The sequence below is a fragment of the Macrosteles quadrilineatus genome, unplaced genomic scaffold (assembly GCF_028750875.1).
Source record: "Macrosteles quadrilineatus isolate MER2022 unplaced genomic scaffold, UCM_ALF_1.0 Scaffold_8__2_contigs__length_117827958, whole genome shotgun sequence".
NCBI lineage: Eukaryota > Metazoa > Arthropoda > Insecta > Hemiptera > Cicadellidae > Macrosteles > Macrosteles quadrilineatus.
In genome coordinates this window covers 4604993-4624887 of record NW_026542601.1, presented here as the reverse complement: position 1 = coordinate 4624887, position 19895 = coordinate 4604993, and the positions used below count along the sequence as shown (strand labels likewise).

The 19895-nt window shown below is 33.7% G+C and overlaps 1 protein-coding gene across 2 annotated transcripts in view; it reads right to left on the bottom strand.

The window, feature by feature from the left end:
* The window catches only part of LOC129001743 (sodium-independent sulfate anion transporter-like), a 62272-nt gene extending 42776 nt beyond the window's left edge, over positions 1-19496 (bottom strand). Inside the window, exons 1-2 of one of the 2 annotated variants that reach the window (XM_054429162.1) lie at positions 19376-19496; positions 15247-15376 (exon numbers count right to left, since the gene is read on the bottom strand). The gene's annotated coding sequence lies outside the window, so the exon portion shown is untranslated. The remainder of the gene's footprint in view (positions 1-15246; positions 15377-19375) is intronic. The other variant, XM_054429163.1, reaches the window with a different exon arrangement.
* Between the last annotated feature and the right edge of the window lie 399 nt (positions 19497-19895).

The following is a 19895-nucleotide window of genomic DNA, read 5'->3' as shown; positions in this document are numbered from 1 at the left end:
ACTTTTAAATCCTTTATTTTGAATGGAAAACTATAAAAAGATATTATGCTAAAGAAAATGTATGGTAAGCATAAAACAAGTATGGGGGGGGGGTTTATTACCTATAGTTATTACCTTCAATTAAATCTCTTCAATCGTGATGATTCTTTTCATAAAATGAAAAAAGTTATAAATTTTATAACATTTCTTATTTCTACGTTTTTAATTAACCAAAATCACTAACCATTAAATCCCTACGGATACATAAGTAAGATCATTTAATGTAAAGACTATTAATGAACATAGCGCTTTACATGTACATGAATTCATAGTTAAAATTATTATTAGTAGAGTACAAAAAAATCATCCACACTATGAAAACCATTTAAATCAAACCATTAACAAAATAACTTTTGCCAAATGTTATTTGAACCGAACAAATCCTGAGAAAATGTAATCATAAATATCACGACTGCTGAGGAACATCCTATAAATCTTCAATAACACCCTCATTAAAACCTATAAAACCCCATAAAACTACGTCGGCCGCCCGTAACGGTACTCCTTGTCGTTATTACTTTTGTGGAAATTTATGGTTTATCGGGACTTTATTGCAACCTGTTAACCGTGATTTATATTTGTCAAGTAACGTTTTCCGTTTCAATTTAGATTTCCTTGTTATGTTGCCCAGGCAATGTGTACGATTGGTTACGGTATTTTATCAACTTTTGAATATGAGTAGAATAAAATCATATACACATACGTTTACTGTGTAATTAGTTAAAAATATTAATATTAACGACGCCACTAAGGCTGAACGTCTGATGATGGCATGGATATGCTGAAACGGCCGTAACAATGTTACAACTACTACGAGCTGATTGACGAAGGTAACTCTATTTATTGATTTAGTGTGTAATTAGGCTGGGGATAATGCTATTTATAAATCACTTCGAGGTAATAAATATTTCTCCAATTACAACTTACTATTACATATTTTATAATTGAATATTTGGACATATAGTTGGTATTTTTTTACGTTTTGTGGTTAACGACGTACACAAAAATGAATTAAATCTAATAACAAAATTTAACTTGGCCTAGCTCGACTCAAATGTTTTTGTTAATTGTAAGGTGAATCACCCTATATAGTGTAAATCTTACAAGTAAAAATAAAATGATTTAATAGTTATGTTCACCTAACAGGTAAACATACTCTTGGAAAAGTGATGGGTATCGCACTGGTTTCAGACCCTATTAAATGCGATAGGGGAGCGAGCTGGCGTAGTGGTTAGAGCGCGGGACTTCAGTCCCTGAGGTTCGATCCCCGCCAAGTCACCAATGAATTTTATCTAAGTGATAGTGCCGCAACCCCTAGGTCTAGGTCTAGGTTGGGGTTCCCCCGTCAGCGTGCTGACGGTCCCCTTCCTCCTGGCTATTGATGGCGGGTTCTGCCTGTCAGGGATTAGATAGGTCCCGGGTGTTGCTTGCACTAAATGCGTCGGGGCGCTCTGCCATGGACCTCTAGGTCTCGACCTAGTGGAACCCAGGTGGAGTGACGCTTAAACAAGCAGCCGGAATCCCTGGTTAGGATTGAGGGGCAACCCTCCTTCCGAAGGGTCTGCTTCGGCAGCCGGCGAGCCTGATGACCTTAAGTCATCCGCCCATGATGTGCTAAAGGTTGATGTGTAAGCTTCAGCCTACATCATGGGGCCCGGGTATGTCCTAAAGGATAGGTACCGGGTATGCAGTCAGGGGGCTTCGGCTCTCATGACAAAACGAAATGGAAAATGGAACCCCTAGGTCTAGCCTGAAGAAATGTGAAAAACAATCCCAGGCTCGTGCCTAGCGTCCTAGGACAAAAAATTAAATGCGAAATTAGCGCATCGTTCACCTTGTTAATTACTTATTTTCAATACCTAAAACTATTTACATTGTATCAAAGATATCGGATTAAATCAGCTCACAAGTTTTAAGAAGTTTAAAATATGGAATGATGACAAAATTATAAACAATAACCATGTCAATAAAAACAAATAATTTGGTTATTATTATAATATTTGGAATTATTATCTAAAATTGAATATGTTTCTCAAAAAGCAAAAACGTTTAATAGTTCAATTTCTCAATTTGGTCCATTAATTGTAAATTTTAATAAACTTAGTCAAAGAATTTTGAAATTTTATTGTTGAGGTATTTGTGGAATGTATGGAGGTGCGTTGGGAAAATATTATCTGTCCACAATTATAATGTAATATTTTTTTAAACGTTGGGAACGCGTTCTTATAACCGAAAGCTTTTAATATAATAGACACAGGGCCTTTTGCAAATAAACTTTCAGAGGGTTCGACTATTTTTCTTGGTTATTGGACTAAAGTTTAATTGATTCTTAAGCTGTAAGGATTTGAGTTATCAACTATGCAAGAAGAAGCTTTGCTCAAGTCTTGGGAATTGAAACGACTTGTGTACTTAAGTTTGGTTCACAAGAATATTAGGGTTTATTTGAAAGCTGTTAAAATGCAATCAACAAAATGGTTTTGATGTTTACATTCAACACGAACATCCAGTGATGAATATTAGATCGTTTTTTCAGCACTACAGAGATTTGTAAAGTTTTTATAATTAGTAGGCCTAGTGACAAAGTATATCGTTACTAGCCAGTACTATGCTGACTTAAAACATAAATTACAACAACTGGGCGGCAATAAATGACATATTCCAATACATTAAAACGTCTTTTAATTATGAGTATCAAAATACGTGTTTGCAGTTGGGAACGAGTACCTTCATTTAATGGAATATAGTCAATGGTATTGCATAACACACCAAACCTATATATTCTACAATATATAGGATTTCATTCTATGAATACGAAATTAAATTTAGAACCAGAATATTGTAGTTTGCTATGTACAATAATACTGCAACATAATGTAGTTATTGCATCACGTTCTATGAAATGTCTAATACACTATCCTATTTTTGAACCTTAAACAGCTTAATTACAATTTCCGTTTTATGGAAATTTTTTGGGTAACAAATAAAAAAAAAAATAATTATCATAATGGAAAAGATTATAGTTATAAAAAATTTCGACAGTTCATACTGGCATAGGGTTAGGGATTTAATAGTAAATATAGTTCAGCTTAAATAACTCATATTGATTGAAATTAGCATATACTTTTCAATACTTTATTTCTATTTCAAGATATTGGTAATAAAAATAAATAATAATAATAAATAATCGAATAAAACGTTAATCGTAACGCGTAGAAATAAAACTGCACTACCTCAAATAGTATAGTCCTAAAAACTGGCATTACTTAATACAAAACCGTCTTTCATCGCGAGAACGTTTCAGAGTACAAAATCAAATCAATAAATTTACTAGGATTGAACAAAAAAAGTGTTCGGTGCGTTTCAGGGTACAATAAGAGTACTCACGAAACAACTAAACAAATTACAAAACCATAGATAAATAGAATTAAATATAGACCTACAACAGTGCAGCGGTTAGTAAAAGTTCTGACGTCCACCGCTAAGAGTGCCGTGTAGTTACCTAGCGCGTGTTGCTTAACTACATAACGCTCAGAGCGGTGGACGCCAGAACTTATGCTAACCGCAGCACTGCTGTTGGTCTATATTTCATTATATTTGTCTATGACCAAACGTATGGTTAATGGCCTAAAACATAATCTTAGCACAAAATAAAGATATTGATAGTTCTTTGGCACCTTTCGAAATAGTATACAGGGCCATTTCAACATTTTAAGGTGGCTGATAAAAGGCTTTGTTCCGAAAACAAAAGGTGACTTTGTACAAACACTATCAATAGGTGTCAGTGGTCAATTACGTCAGGGTGATTGGCCAGATAGTGTCTCGGGGCATTTCTTTGTTTAAAAACGGTTAAGGAAATCGTGAAAAGTATGAGTATTAACGCAACCCAGTAAAGATCAAAACTTTTGTAAGATTAATATTATCTATAGGCGTTTTATCGGTAGGAAACTATTTTAGAACCTCAATCATATTGAACAACAAGTTAAACTTTATTGTTTTAAGTCCACGTCGCTGTAGTGTAATAGGCTCCAATAGTCAATGGTAATATATTATTAAAATATACAAGTTTATAAAGACAACTACCTGATATAAAATAAATAATTTTGCACGGCAAATGCATTTTTTAAAATGATAGTGTATAACAATTATTAGTATGTTATAATTCTTTATTTTTGTTATTCATAATAGCGTAAATAGTCCAGCCAACGGAGAACAATAAAATCAAATGAAAGAAAAAGTCAAGTATAAGCCGAATTCGATACAGTTGTAAGGGGAGGGTCCTTAAACAACATACTAAAAGTAGCCTATTGACCGGTGGGAGTGGAGCTAAGGGGGATAGGGGTCCCTAAAGGTCCCTTTTTAGGTATTTCGTAAATAACTAAAAAACTATGGTCTCTAGCAAAGAGTTTGTGATATAATTAAATAATCTAAGTAAAACTATCTATAAGACTCCCTCGACTCCCTATGCACTTTTTTGCTAGGATCATGGTACTTATAGAGATAAGGAAGGGGGCATGGAAATCAGTAGGCCTACTAATAATGTGTTGATTAATAAACTATGATCGATCCAAATATTATAGACAACAGCATGATAATAGACTAATGTTATACACCCCTACCAGAGCATACCTGCTGACTAAGCTAATTTCCAATTGCCTGGTTGGATTTTGACAAAAATATTTCCTTGAAATCGTAAGATTTATTCGCTATTTAAATAACATTAAATATTGTCTGCGATTTTCCCCCGTTTTATTGTCTTTGTTGACTGGACTTAAACCAAACTGATAACACATCTTAAAAGTAATATCCTGAAAAAAATAAAAGGTGAAAAGTGGAACAACTTGTTTTCAGCACCACAATATTATCTCTGTTGAATTTGCTGAGATAGATGCATCAAAGTAGGTTATCAAACCTTTTTCTAGGAAATTGTCCCTTTAGCAGTTCAAGCTAAAATCTTAAATAAGGCTTCCTTTTATTACTTTCAATAACATAAAATCCGATTTTAAGATTATATACCTTTTATTTTTTTCCTGTTACCTTAATTATCTATAAAGTAATTTCCTTATTAAAATGCGTCTATCTACGGTTTCCTACATAAAAGAATGCTGTTATGTTGTATAACTTATTATATACTTGTATACGTTAATAAGTCAATTATTGCAATTGTAATATTTCTTTTGTATTGACTTGAGTAGTTTTGAAAAACAGTACTGTTACTGGAAACCGCTTTAAATTAAAGAAGTTTTTTATTATATTATTATATAAAAAAACCTTGGGCATGTGTTTATAATATGAAGAATGTATTGAATATATTTAATATATAATTAAATTCAGTAATTACAAATAATGGAAATATAAATCATAAACATTAATTATGGTAACAATATGATACCGTAATTCAATGTTCATTGTCTATTTAGACAATGAACATTGAAATTTTATGTTCTGCTCTACTGACAATGTCAATGCATGTAAATGTCCATGATAATAAATGATTTGATTTGATTTGATATAAATAAAAATTTTAATTTTAAATTTACAAACTGACTTGATATCTTTACATAAATCGATTTTATAGAGAATGTATTTTGAAATATTAATTAAAAGTAATAATAAACAACCAGTTAGTGGTGGAAGAAACTAGACAAAAAACAAAACTCTAATGCACATATAACAGAATTTAAGCATCATACAGACTACAGAGACATTTCTAATATTTATTGTTATGCAACTTTGTTACATTATATTTTTTTGTTCCTATCAATAACTGATGAAAAATAGCCTAAATATATACAAAAAACTGTATGTGTATGTATAGCATTACAAAAACTACAAAAAATATACATGAAATAGTTCAAGTGAGTGTAGCATAAAAATAAATATGATTTATCTTTGAGAGCTCCTTAGTAATGGAAACTTAATAATTGTTGATAAGAAGATGTAAGTTTAATAAGTAATAAGCTGAAGAAGATGTAAAGTTGTAATAGAAGTATAAATAGTAAAAATGTATAGAGAAAAAAATTATTCGATAAAAATATTTAGAAAAAATTTTACATTAAAAAATTATTGCTCTTTGTTAAATTCTTTTGGTAAATTCTTTGTTACAAAATAAATTTTTTTCTGCCAATTATGATGACAAGGTTTATAAGCCATATTAATTAGTAGCCCGAGAGCAACAACTTAATTCAAAATTATTTCCATAATCTGCCTGAAGTAACAAAAGAACACTCCGGACGAGTTAAGTGAAGATGGCAGTGTAACAATTACATTTCAAAGGTATTTCCAAGATGGTGAATACAACTTAAATGCCAAGCTAAGAAAGTAATCCGAAGAAAATGAGAAACTCTTTATTGTAATTTTACACATCGTCAATCTCATAGTTTAACTTACACAAAGAGGATTTCTTGGATGTTTGTGAAGGAATTTGTATTGTACGTTATTATTAACGTTTCTCGTTCCGTTCCTTTTACCGCTGTGTGGACTTGGATTTGTTTTTGTTGAAATTTCAATTTTATAACTAAAGCAGGAATTTTAAAAGTGGTGAAACTGCTCAAATGAGATTAAAAGTATTCTTTTTCTCTCTCAGAAAAAAACTAGTTTTTAAGAATTATAGCAAGTCAGGCTAATTTGCCATAAAAAGAGGATGTGTAATTTTATTTTGTTGATGTCGTTTAGGAGATTGAGACGCCCAAACATAGTCTCTCACAAATACACAAAGTTGGTACAGCCTAGACACCGTTCTCATAGAGACATATTAATCATTATTCTCTAGATAGGCTTGAAATGCCCAGGTAACGGCTTCAATATTAGCACATCGCCACTGGTAATGATCTGTCTCTAAATCCTGGACTTCTGGATATAAGTTTTACACTTTTGCACACTAAAGGTAAGACTAACGATGCAGCTGCATAAATTGCGGTCATGTAAAAAAATAGGGCGGGCATTAATTGTGCCAACTGAGCTGAGTCAGGTAGTCGGGTATTCCTGAATTGTGCCAACTACTCCAGGGAGCCACCCGATAGTTGTTCCTTAACTAAGCCAAGTGGCGGCCCTCTTTGACTGTATAATTGAGTAGGTTAAGGTTAAGTTAGTTTAGGTTAGGATGATAATTGAGTAGGTCAGGCAGGTTAGGATGACACGTAAACCAAGACAATCATTCTGCCGGCACCCCTACCGGACAGAGAAATCAGCACCGAACCGAGAAGAGAATTTCACCCCTACAGGCTTGGGCTTGGCGCAACTAAGGAACATTTTTGGGCCCTTTGAGGGATGGGCGCAATTAATGCACGACCAAAAAATATAAAAGATTTCATTGCGTAGTAAAGCAATTACTATATTATTAATTATCTTAAGCAAGGAACTAATTAGGATTAAGTAATTGTGTTTGGTGTATACCCGACTTGACCATTCATAATTCGTTTTCCATACGAACCAAAGGGTGTAGTTGGCTGCTAACTGGCTAGCATTTCTAAAATATTGATGAGTTAAGATATACACCCTAACATTTATCTTGATCTGAGACAGACTATGTATAGGTAGTAAGTATTTTATAGAGTATTAAAATGAGATAAAAATATGTCCGATCTCTGGCATCTATAAATTTAAGGAGCTTGAACTAAATAAAAAAATATAAGGACTCTGCTATTTTACAGGCATACCCTTGGACAAAAGTTATTACAGGGAATAGTAGGGTTGAGGTCATATTTCCTTTACCCCAAAGAAAGGTTTTATGATGGGCTTTTAACAATACTCCTGGCTAAAAGGTTGTCTGTAATAATTCAATGTAATTTTTTATACAGAGAGAGAGAGACAGAGAGTGTAAAGGGTAAATGTCCTCCTAAACTCATCCGGAAGGAAAAATGAGTTTGCCTAAAGATATTATACCAACCTGAAACGTATTATGGAGCCGTAAACAAAACATTAAATTTTATTGTAAGAAATAACACAGTCATACATATTTGTAGAATATTTATGAAATGTTAGTTTAGGCTTAATCAGTATAACACGTGCAATAAAAAGAATTTCGTAAATTTATCATAAAAATATTTTGAAATACACCAGAATAACTGTAGTAGAATGGGTCCCAAGGCCATTTTAAATCTTCATAATGATGTTAAACAAATATCTTCAAACCATTAGGTGAGAAGAGTTTTAGCTTTTAAGGTATGAAAAAGCAATACGGTCTCCCATATTAGATAATATAAAAAATATATTTCGTTGTGGCACAAACATACTGTATTTGTTGTAAGCATTAATACGTTTAGTGGACATATTTTTCAATAACAATATATTTTGATTTCATTGATCAAATCCAGCCAATCACAACTGGCTTTAAACCTTGGCGTAGGGAATTATACATAACTGTGTCGGAGATAAATTCACAAATAGCTAAACAATTTATCTTTTTAAAACTCCATTACTTTAGAAAAATATTCAACTAAAAACCAATTTTATAAGTATACTGTTTACGAAAAGGAACATTTTAATTAAAAGACTTCTCTTTTGCCAAACGGAACAGTAATTCAAGCTTATACTTTAACACAGAAGGGTTTAAACAGTAAATTCTTTCTAAACAAAGGATAAACAAGGATGAGTGGGGAGGAGATAAGGATTTACCATCCACATTAGGCTGCTATGCAAATTAACATTTTTATGAGTCCCATCTTTTTAGGTTAGTTCAGCGCTTTAACAGACTACTTTTCTGCAATTACATGACTTCTTTTAAAATTAATTTAATTTATTGTTTGAACGTTTCAGGTAGTGGTCAAATTTGGTAAATAAGGAAAGCCTGGGTGTGAACAATAAGTAGACTTTATGTATTTAAAAACCAAATTATTAAGTAGATTAGTTTGACTTCAGTACCATCAGGTCAATAAATATTTGTAGCCTTATGTAAATGAGCATAACAGCATTGACCTTGGATACTGTAAGTTAATAAATTGCTCATCCCAATAGCAAAGTGGGTACATGTACCTTGTTAACTGTGTGTTTCAAATAAATAAATAAATAAATAAATAAATATATCTTTATTGTCACATAAACGTTTTACAGATTACATAGCATAAGCTACAAAAACAGGTGACATTGTCAATATAATCATATATCATAATAAGTACCTAAAATACTAAAAAATAAACAATGATTCTTACAAATAATTATTTGTGTTATTTTATAAAACATACATATAAAACATTTCATGTTCTGTTACGGTTTTAATCAGCTGATATTAACTCTCAAAATGTATTTACCGGACATACACATTACATACCATCAACTTGTATACTTTACAATTTATTATCTCCAGCTGATTTATAAGGACTAGAGGTCGTACAGTGGTCGAAAACTGACTAAAAATATGTAATATACAGATTTATTTATTTTCACCCCATCCTGTAATTAAAACATGTAATTTGAATTTATTCCATTTTTTTAATTTTCTGTTTGTATTTCGTTGTTATTTTGTCACCAGCATGGCATAACCCCATAAGGGCCATGATAATTTTAATTTTCTTAAATTTTTGTGCTTATTTTTGAGCTTATTTTAATTTATAAAGGGATTCTGCACATCTACAGGAAAATATCCTTCTAACAGTATGTGTAGATTTTCCCAGCGATGCACACAAGCTGAGAAAAAAGGTAATTAGCCCCATGTTGAATCTCTATAAGAAAAGTTGAATTTCCATTTTTTACCCAATTAACATAAATATTTTCAAAATACAAATAAAAACTGCACGCATAGGACCGATAACCTTTCTTTAGGTACAACCGTACAACCCACGTGTAATTCGGTCCAGTAGCATGGTCAGGCTAGCTGTCGTTTTGCACAAGTTTTTTAATATATAAAATAATGAATCTTTATGTACCTATGTTTGGTGTGTAAAACTTACCACTATAGTTCTCATCTTATCAACAAGGAAATGAAAGTGCACGGATACACACCTTATATTTTACCTTGTCTTACTTACGGTTGGACAAACCTTGAACAATTACTACTTGGAAAGACTGGACAATTAATCATTTAACACCCCATTGCACAGAGACCAGCTATTAAATCCTTCCTATAAATAACTAACACTAGTTTTCTTTGAACAATATCAGAACAAATTGTGGATAAGAAGCATTCCTTGATGTTGTGAAGATTGTGTACAGCTTGAATTTTGCGAAGATCGTGTTCAGCTGGATTTTGGTAAAGATTGCGTAGAGCTGGAATTTAGCGATTGTTTAGTGATTTGTTTTATTAATTATCTCGATAAAAGTTTCCGGAACTAATTTGTCTATGACCCCCCCGAAATCAAGCACAAATGGTAACCGTTTACAAACATGTAATTATTATGTTTTTTAATAATAGAATGTCCAAGTAACCTGAGTAGGCCCTTTAAAACATCTAAATGAACTTGCAGAAACACCAATCAGTCCATAAACACCACAAAAACCAGTATACACGAGTTTTAATTCTTGATCAAATAAACTATATGGTATGAAACAAAATTGAGGAAGGACTATTTTTTTATTGAAAATTGGTTATAAAACTTTCTTAGCTGCTAGAATTATCTCATAACCTTCGAGCTATTCAACGAAATTTCCCACTTGGGCGGCTATTACTACAGTTACTGAGGTTAAACTCATAATTTTTATCGTTAAAGGAAATTTTCAAATTACAGATATTCTTCACAGAATTTTAATTAGTTAAAAGAGACATTCTGTAAAAAATAATTTCAAGTTGTGAATACAATCCATTAGTAGGCCTATGTTCTAAGTGAAGGACAAACTAATTATACTTCAATTAATTAATAACGGGGTTTAAATTTTGGCTGAAAGAATAATCTAGACCTTCAAGCCCTTTAATGAAATTTATAGCTTGAATGGCTATTACCACAGCTAGTGAGGTTGAACTCATAATTTCTATCCCCAAGGGAAAAGTTCAAAAATAATAGTTATCTTCACCGAAAGAATTTTAGTTGTAATTCAAAGAAATGTTCTAAAAGGAGTTTCAAGTAATATATTCTATCCAAACAAAGGACTTAAATTGGTGGAGGGTTTGGGATGGAGGTCTAAGCCCAACCAAAAGCTAGCCAACTTTATGTGAATTTAAATAAGAATTTTTATTGCGAGTCCCTTCTAGCATGATGATTCCACTGTTTTAACTCCTACTTGCTTTTAAACAGAGGGAATGTTATAAGTTTTAGTTTAATTTTTATAAATTTATGTTTTTAATATCAGTTTGAAGGCATAACTATGTAAGCGTATTTTAACTTAAGTATTTTTGTAATATCGTTCATTCAACATACATAGACTGTTTGTATTATTGCAAATATACGTTTTATATAAGTAAAGGTAAATTCACAAAGGAGGTAGTAGGTGATGAAAACGGTTTTAAAAGGTATGATGTTAAATGAACTGTAGTACGTTAAATGATTTAGTGAATAAATAGTAATTTGTGTAACTAGTGGTGAAAGTGGCACTTTGCTGCACACGAGAGCAATGTTAACGCACGAGCCGCAGGCAAGTGTGGAATGATCTCGAGTGCAGCAAAGGCCTTTTTCACTCGTGTTACACATTATATTTTTCCTACAGTCACTATAAAGGATATAAATAATTAGTCAATCAAACACTATACAACACGTTTTTAGGTTCAGCTGGCAACACAAATGGTGTCCTAGAGAAAGTAGTACCCGCGGTCCGTATCACTCCGCTATTTTCCTCGGCTAGAAATGTGCTCCGCGTTTTGAGAATATAGTTCCGTAATGTTTTTGTAATTTGAAGTGGTTTCCGTGCCTAAAAAAATGCTTTAAAGGTATTTTCTTGTTTATTAAGATCGTAGGAATGTTTTAAAAACGTTTAAAAGAAAAGTCCAGAAAGTTCAGAAATACCGAAACTATAAACACGAAATGACAGGTTAAATCGTAGTTATAATAGTCAATCAGCTGCTCATAGTATTATTATCTTTAAGTGTTGCCAACCTATTTCCAAGCGTACACGGATTACGTGCATAATAGAACCACGCTGTTTTGTGTTGTTTCGTTGGAATCCTGATGTGCGGCAAAGTATAAACCGTACGGCAAAGTATAAACCGTACGGCAAAGTATAAATATGCAGCAATTAGCAGCTTTCTGTACTATAAACAGTACAAGGAAGCCAACTTTGTCGGGTGACTGTAGGAAAAAGCATTTTAGGTATTAAAACATTTTACAGGTTATGATTTGGATTCACAATTTTTCACAAAGATGAATAAAGTATATACGTAGCATAGGTTAAAATATCAAATCAGTACCTTGCGGGTCGCTAACACGAGTGCTTCTAAGATACCTTAAATTACTCATTTTATATGAAGTCCATTTCTTAAAAGTTTTGACGAGATGGAATACTCATATGGTGAAGCTAGAAGCATTTACGAGAACCAAAAGAACAATATCAATTCCACAACAATCAGCCGTGGCATTTCCATTTTGCTAAGTTAAATTCGGGGTTGGCGATGTGAAAAATTAAAAAGAAACAAAAACTTTTCACTTTATTTGGATTTCTTCCTTAGCTGACATTCACGTTTTTCTATCTCTTGGAAATAACAGACAAGTGTAATTGAGTTTCGCCTTTTATCATTCCCCACAACCACAAGAGTTTTCTTTATTCACTGTGTTTGTAATTGTATATGGTTAAGAAAGGAATTATTTTTTCATTGTTTGAGAATTTTGTTATAATATCCCACTTATAACAAATAGAGGAATTATTATAGATTATTGTTATAGGAGGAATGAAATATTATTTTATTATATATTAACAGTAGTTATAATTGATTAATTGGGTTATTTACAATACTATCTACAAATGAGGGTGCTTGGTTCGAGTTGCCACAAGACTGCCCCCCCGGAAAAGTAACTAAAACTAATCTCATTTATTAAACACTCACCTATAGCTTACATTAACCTAAAAATTTATACGCTGGTGCGTTGGCGTTGAATATATAATAATTTAATCTAAAATAAAAGACGGTGTTTCTAAATGTAGTAAGCTACTTTTTAAAATACTTCAAATAATCTAGTAATTTAATACACAACACATGGACAAAAACTAAGACCATTCAGCTACTTCCTGCTTTTAAATAACAAACAACTTTAAAAATTGTAAAATATATAGAGTGTTCTAGGAAGAGGTTATTTCTTTGCAATAATACTCTACAGGCATCAAACACGGTACAAAATAAAAACGTATCTGCTGTAACGAATACAAATGTAACAAAACATCTTATAAAATAAGATTTAAAGATTATTGGATGTTAAATTAGTCTGTATTTTCTGCCGAACTTTCTGGTCCATTGTTTTCTTGACCCAAAACAACAAAAAACTATTAATTACTGTCTAGTACTAACCAAACCGGAAATAAAAAAACTATTTAGTAGTTGGGCTTAATATCTTAAAATGTAAACATATATTAACCCTGAGAGCACTCAAAAGGTGGAGACAAAAAAGGTGCTGAAAAAAATGTTGCTCAAAAGGTGGTACTGCACACTATGTGGGGGAGCGAGCTGATCTAGTGAAAAGAGCGGGGGACTTCGGTCCCTGAGGTCCTGGGTTCAAATCACGCCAAGTCACAAATGGATTTTATATAAGTGATAATGCCGCAACCCCTATGTCTAGCCTCAAGTAATATGAAAAACAATTCCGTGCTCGTGCCTAGCGTCAAGACTGCACGCTGTGTAGGCTGTAGCAAATACATTTCAATATTGGCTTCCGAGTAGTGGCCAGGTAAACCGATAACCGCTAAACCTGAGGTTGGATATCAGGGGTTCTACTGAATGAAAATGTCAGTATTTTTTATATTTTCAGGAAGAAGTGACAACAAATTCCTATCTTTAACCATTTTATGCTGTACAAGAATGTTGAAACAAATAGAAGAGAGTATTTTTTTATATTGATTTCATCAGAAAATTGTTTTAACTATGTAACCTGCACAGATTCATGCAGGCAATATAATAGGCCTACAACCAGACTACAAACACAATCTCATATAAAGTGTCTTCTCATCTGACTTGTATCACAAAGTGTCAAGTCATGCAGTTCATCTATCTTCAATACACTAACACCTTCTGTCACGCTCTTGCTGACATTGAGGTATTCGTGTGTTTGAGACACTATCGGCCCCCAACTGTTCGGTTGCCCAAACTATCAATCGAGTTGACGCAACTTCTACCATCTATCAGATATTGCAGCAGATATGTCATAAGCAGTGAATAGATCATTTAGTAATCACATTTAAATACTTTTTTATGTTTGCTTTAAGCTTTTAAGTATTTTTTATTCAGAAATTATATTTAGAATGTTTAGAATAAACAAATTAGGTATATATTTTTTTCTGGCAAAATAAATTACAAAAAAGTAAAAAAAAAAAACTATTAGACTGAGGGACACAAAAAAACATGAATTTGAAATAATTAATAGGATAATACATTAAATTAACCTTGTACATAACATCTACGTTTAACAACAATTTGTAAGCATATTTTTATGGAATAAGCTGCAACATGAGCTGCGAGCATGTGCGTCGACTGAAGTTGCATCCAAACAAATTATTATTTGAATATCATTGAGAAACTTTTGAACTTCTAGTTGATACTATTTTGCAATGTTAAGTGTCTCAGATAGTTTTAGGAGAATCTAAACTATACTATGAGGCAAGGGCTGTCATGGGGCAGGGTGAAGGGGGTAGTGACCCTTTCGGGTTTATTTGACAAAATAAGTTCCGGGTTGAAATGGAAATCTTGGTCTGATTTTAGAATACATTTTCGGTTTACCATGGACATAGGCACCAATTAACAGGGCAAGTTATTTGTTACAGTATCCTAACAAAAACAACAGGTTAAAACTGATATTCTGGACCCGAAACGTTGATTGCAACAAATATATGAACAGTTTTCACATCCTGTACTTTTAAACTGTCATTTTATATCCCATACAGAAAATAATTCTTTGAATAGTTTTATCTCCTGACAAGCTATTAAATATCTACAAATTAGCAGAGGCCTCTTACCAACTTGCTGGTTAAAAAAAGAATCCAGCCTGTTAAAAAGATTGTCTGAATTTTTCAAGATCTAGTTGGCAACAAATTTTAAACATTTTCTTGACACGTTAGTATTGCGACCTGTTGGAGTAATCTATTTATTATGTATCGAATTACCTAGGACATCGAGTAGACTATATACGGTCCCGTAGTACTCACATTGGTTGTTAGTTCATGGTTTGGTCGCTAGGCGATTCTTTGCTTTGCAGTGTATGAGTTGAAGATGGGCCTATGTGTTAAAAGAATCGTTGGGAATAGAATTCAGAATCACCACCAACAGTCAACAGCCCTGAAAGCCAAGTATCATGAATTCAAATCAAAATAGTACTCCAAGTAGCTGCAATGAGCTTAGCGCTGAATGCCGAGCAGGTTACTTAGGAATTGAGTCGGAATGGCACAGATCACTAGGGTACGGTACTTGAGTACTACCTCAAGTTGGAGAAGAATCAAGTATATTACTCTATAAAAGCCAAACCACTCAACTCGTATCATCACTAGCTTTTAGTATCCATTTCTACCAATCTGTTAGACCGCAAACTTAAGTTTTTTGCCAACCAGATTTGTTATCTCTCTTAATTTATAAATTAGAGTATTCCTAAAACAAATCCCTCTTTATTTTGAACCCACTTATCTAACGTTTAAATGAAAAATTAACTAAAAAATCCAAGTTTTCTCAATGTTTCCTATAATATTACATTCTTGAGAAAGCCACCAGAGTAGTTAGGTTTAAATACCATCATTTAAACTGCTCTTTATGCATGTGCTGCCCAAAGTTGTATGTGATCTATTATTAGGACTAATTTAAAATGTAAAGAGGATAAATCTTAAAATCCGACTCACATTGGCTTTTGTTGTCTGTAACACTTATGTCCAGAGAACACTTAAACACCTCCATGACTTTTTAAAACCGTGCTTTGCTTTGGAAAGATCAATCATCTGCCGCGAACCGTTAAATCCTTCAATAATAGCTTTCGGCCTAACTGAGACAATTTAAAATCCACTGACTCCTTGGAAGGTGCGTTCCACTGTCTACTTTATACTGTTATTCATTGCTGATCATATATCTACCGACCCATCCAGCTCCGACTGCGTTGGATCGTAACTGGGTATAACAGATCGGTTCCCAGTCGGTCGAGGATTCCCAGCAGACTTGTCCGACACAGTATACATGTCGGTTATGTTGGATCATGTGTGGGCTCAACAGACATGGTCTGCGTACCAGCTGTTCATTGGAGTTGTTTTGTGGACGTTAAACAGTAGGCCTGAACAGGCTTCAAAATGTGTACCGTAGTGATAACAACAGGTTTTGGAAGAGTTTATTAAACTATACAGGAATATGAAATGCTTGTAGGAGGTTTGTAGTAAACAATACAGTAACAAACACTTGAGACAAGAGAATTTGGGAAGTTTCTTAGAAAAACTCTGGGAATTTGAACCGGAAGGTACGATAATATTGTTAAGAACAATATCAATAACGTTGGGTCATATACTGATGTCAGGTAAGAGATGCGTGAACGTGAGTTACGAGGAGGGTTGTCATGTTTATGAAAAAGGAAACCATATGAAAGTTTGATCTCACTTGTGGTCATTCACTCCCAAACTCAAGTGAAAAGGCCCGATGCTGACCAAAGTTACATGAAGCTTCCGCTGTCGGAAAGCCGGTCGGATTGTGTGTGATAATAGTCTACTTGACAGACCTGGCAGACCGGACAAGTGTGCCGACATGTCAGATTGTGTATGGGGGTCTTTAGATCTCAGCAGTTTAAACCCCTAAACAGATTATTTCAAGAATACTTTGGAGCATACAAAAGCTTATTGCATTGGATGTCAGGAGGAGCGATTTAGCAGAGAAAACAAAAGTGGATAAACTAGTGCCAAGGAAAGGTTGTGATTATGAAACCGAAGGTAGCTCATATAAGAATGTAAAATGCAGTTTCCTGATTGATATTTAATTATATATTTTTATGAGGGGATAGCAAGTGCACATATGTAGGTTCTGTGTTACTTTCCCAGATTTTTGTTATTTGCCAGTAAGCTACTGTAATAGGCCTAGTAACAGTTTGGCATTGTGCATGATTACTATAGACCTACAATCATTCAGGTATCAGGTACCTAGTGGTTAAAGGAGACTCCAGACATGCGCCATTCGCCAAGCACCGAGCAGCGACTCGCCGAATCGCGAGTAGTGTGGATCCAAACATTCGTGCTCATGTTTTCCCGTTCATTGTCAGAAGCCTATTTCTGTACACATCAAAGTGAACAAATATTTGCTGGCCTATTCCAGAAAAGAAGAGTTGTTCGGAAAACAACACATGTGTGTAGACATCTACTTGTTCATCAACGAATAGCAGGACAATTAGATCGCCAAAATTAAAATATGAATACAGTATTTGGTATTCCAGAAACAAACAGTTGCTTGGAAAAAAACACATGTGTGTAGATGTCTATTCGTTAATCGGCAAATAGCAAGACAATTAGATCAAAGAACGTCAAATATTTCGTGCTTGACGATTGGCGCATATCTGGAGCCGCCGTAATGTAATGCATGCATGAAATTATATAGGCTTGGCCAACGTACTATAAAATACCGTATAATAAAATATTGTAGTTAGTAAATCTCACAAAATGTATCGCCTATTGAGGCATTGTCTAGTGATTTAAGAATGTTTCATCCATGATAGTCGTCAAGAAACATTTAAATAAATACACAACATACATAATACACGAAAAACATTTAACATTTAAAATAGGCCTACTATTAACCGGTAATCTGCCTCCCTACCGTGACCGTGGTGACTGCAAAATCTTCAGGTATAGGCTATCCAGGTCTACAAACAACAACAAAAATAATCAACAATATACCTAACCCTGGCTAGCCAGATAACTAAGTTTGAATTTTATTTAGCCTTTACACTGTACTAAACAAGTTTAAGCCCATGAGAAATAACTTAACTTCTCCTATTTTATGGATGCCACATAATTAGTTTGAAAAGTAACTTAGTCTTACCATTCAGAACGCTGATTTAGTCTCATCAAACAGAATGTTAAGTTATGTTCAACAAGATTAAGTCCGGCACATAGATTTGAAAGCCGAAGTTTAACTATTAGTTCAGCACAGCATTAAAACTTGTTCTGGATCCAGTTGCCATTTGTCATTTAACTAAATAGCCTACTGTACGGTATTGTTTTTTTACAACAAGATTCCTTCAGAAATTGACAAGACCAGAGATGAGTCAACTTGAAATACTTTTAAAATCTGTGTGTTGTTAGGCCAGTGGTTAGCGTCTTGGACTTCGGTGTAGAAGGGACGGGTTCAATTCCTGGCACATCCAAAAAACTTAAATGGATTTGGATCACATTTCGCTACAAGCGTAAGAATTTACTTAAACTTAGGCCTAATTAAAAATTGCCACTGGGGTAGACACATGCGAAGAAGAGAAATGTCACAGTCTTATAAACATGCTTAGGCCTAATAAGTTACCGTAAGGTAAGTTATCTAAAACATATATGGTAGAGTAGGCCTAAGTTTATCAATTAGCCTAATTTGTCTTTATTTTTATGTTGATGTAGACTACCTAGGCTACAGTAAGTTTGTGTCTTAATAAGCAGCAAAGTCTGCTCGATTACCATCTAATTTACTAACAGTGCCAACCTCAAACCTACTTGTCGATCTTAGCTTTGTTCATTGGCTTAAGAATTATACGGACTCCATACCTAATTTATAGTCTGTAGGCTATTATATTGCAGAGACCGAATAGTTTATTAGAAAATATAATATGACAATGCATTTGATCATTGTTTCACTAAATAAAAAGGCTATCCAGTGTGTTTCATTTCTAATCTTGGTCGAGTTTGAAATAGGACTACATTTTTACGAATACTTAGTCCAATGCCGACCAATACGTTGGGGTTGGTTTCCTCAAGAATAAATCATTTATCACCAATTTAATTTATTAGTGGGCCCTGAGTATTATGAGTTTGCTACCTATTCAAAAGGGGGTCAAGCAGAAGGTAAACCTGTTATCTACAGGAAAAGTATCACAATATGTTGTGGCAAAGGCAGTCTTCAATCGAGTTCACTTATTTCATAAACTACAGTATCAATCAAGACTGTAGTAAGCATCGAAACTTTAAAATAATTACGTGAACATTATCGTCAAAAGAAATACAAGGCTTGGCTACAAAATGTAATTTAGCTTTGTTGTTTATTTTGTCAACATAACCTCAAAACAACAGTTGATGAGTTTCTCTGCAAGTATAAAATCAAAATGGGCATTGCAATACTCACAAGGAAAGGTTCCACTCTGATATCACAGATATAGCTTTAATACACAAATTTAAAAAATCACAGCACACAACATAATTATTTTAACGACTAACAGTACTATGGCTGGTATAGTTAGCAGACAGCAAACGTAACGTACACAACAGAACAGAACACCGTTCCGGTGTTGTATAATCAGCTGTCGAGCCGGTGTCGCCAATGTCAATTGTCTAGACAAGGTCATGGCCCACTGAGTGAAAGAGTATCATATTACTTACAACCGATTTACTTATTCAATGCCACTCGGTATATCTGTTGGTTGGCCATGTACACGTGGACTTTTCCTTCAATTCATTATGTTAGCAGGGGATTGTTTGCAAACGCATTGTCATAAGATGCTTAGGCTGCGGCCACATGGGCGTTTTTTTTCACGCAAAAACGCAAAAATTTGAGTAGCATTGAAACAAATAGGCGCCCGCTACTGCGGGAAAACACACTGCGTGTGGCATACCTCATTACATTTAATGCTGCTCATATTTCTTGC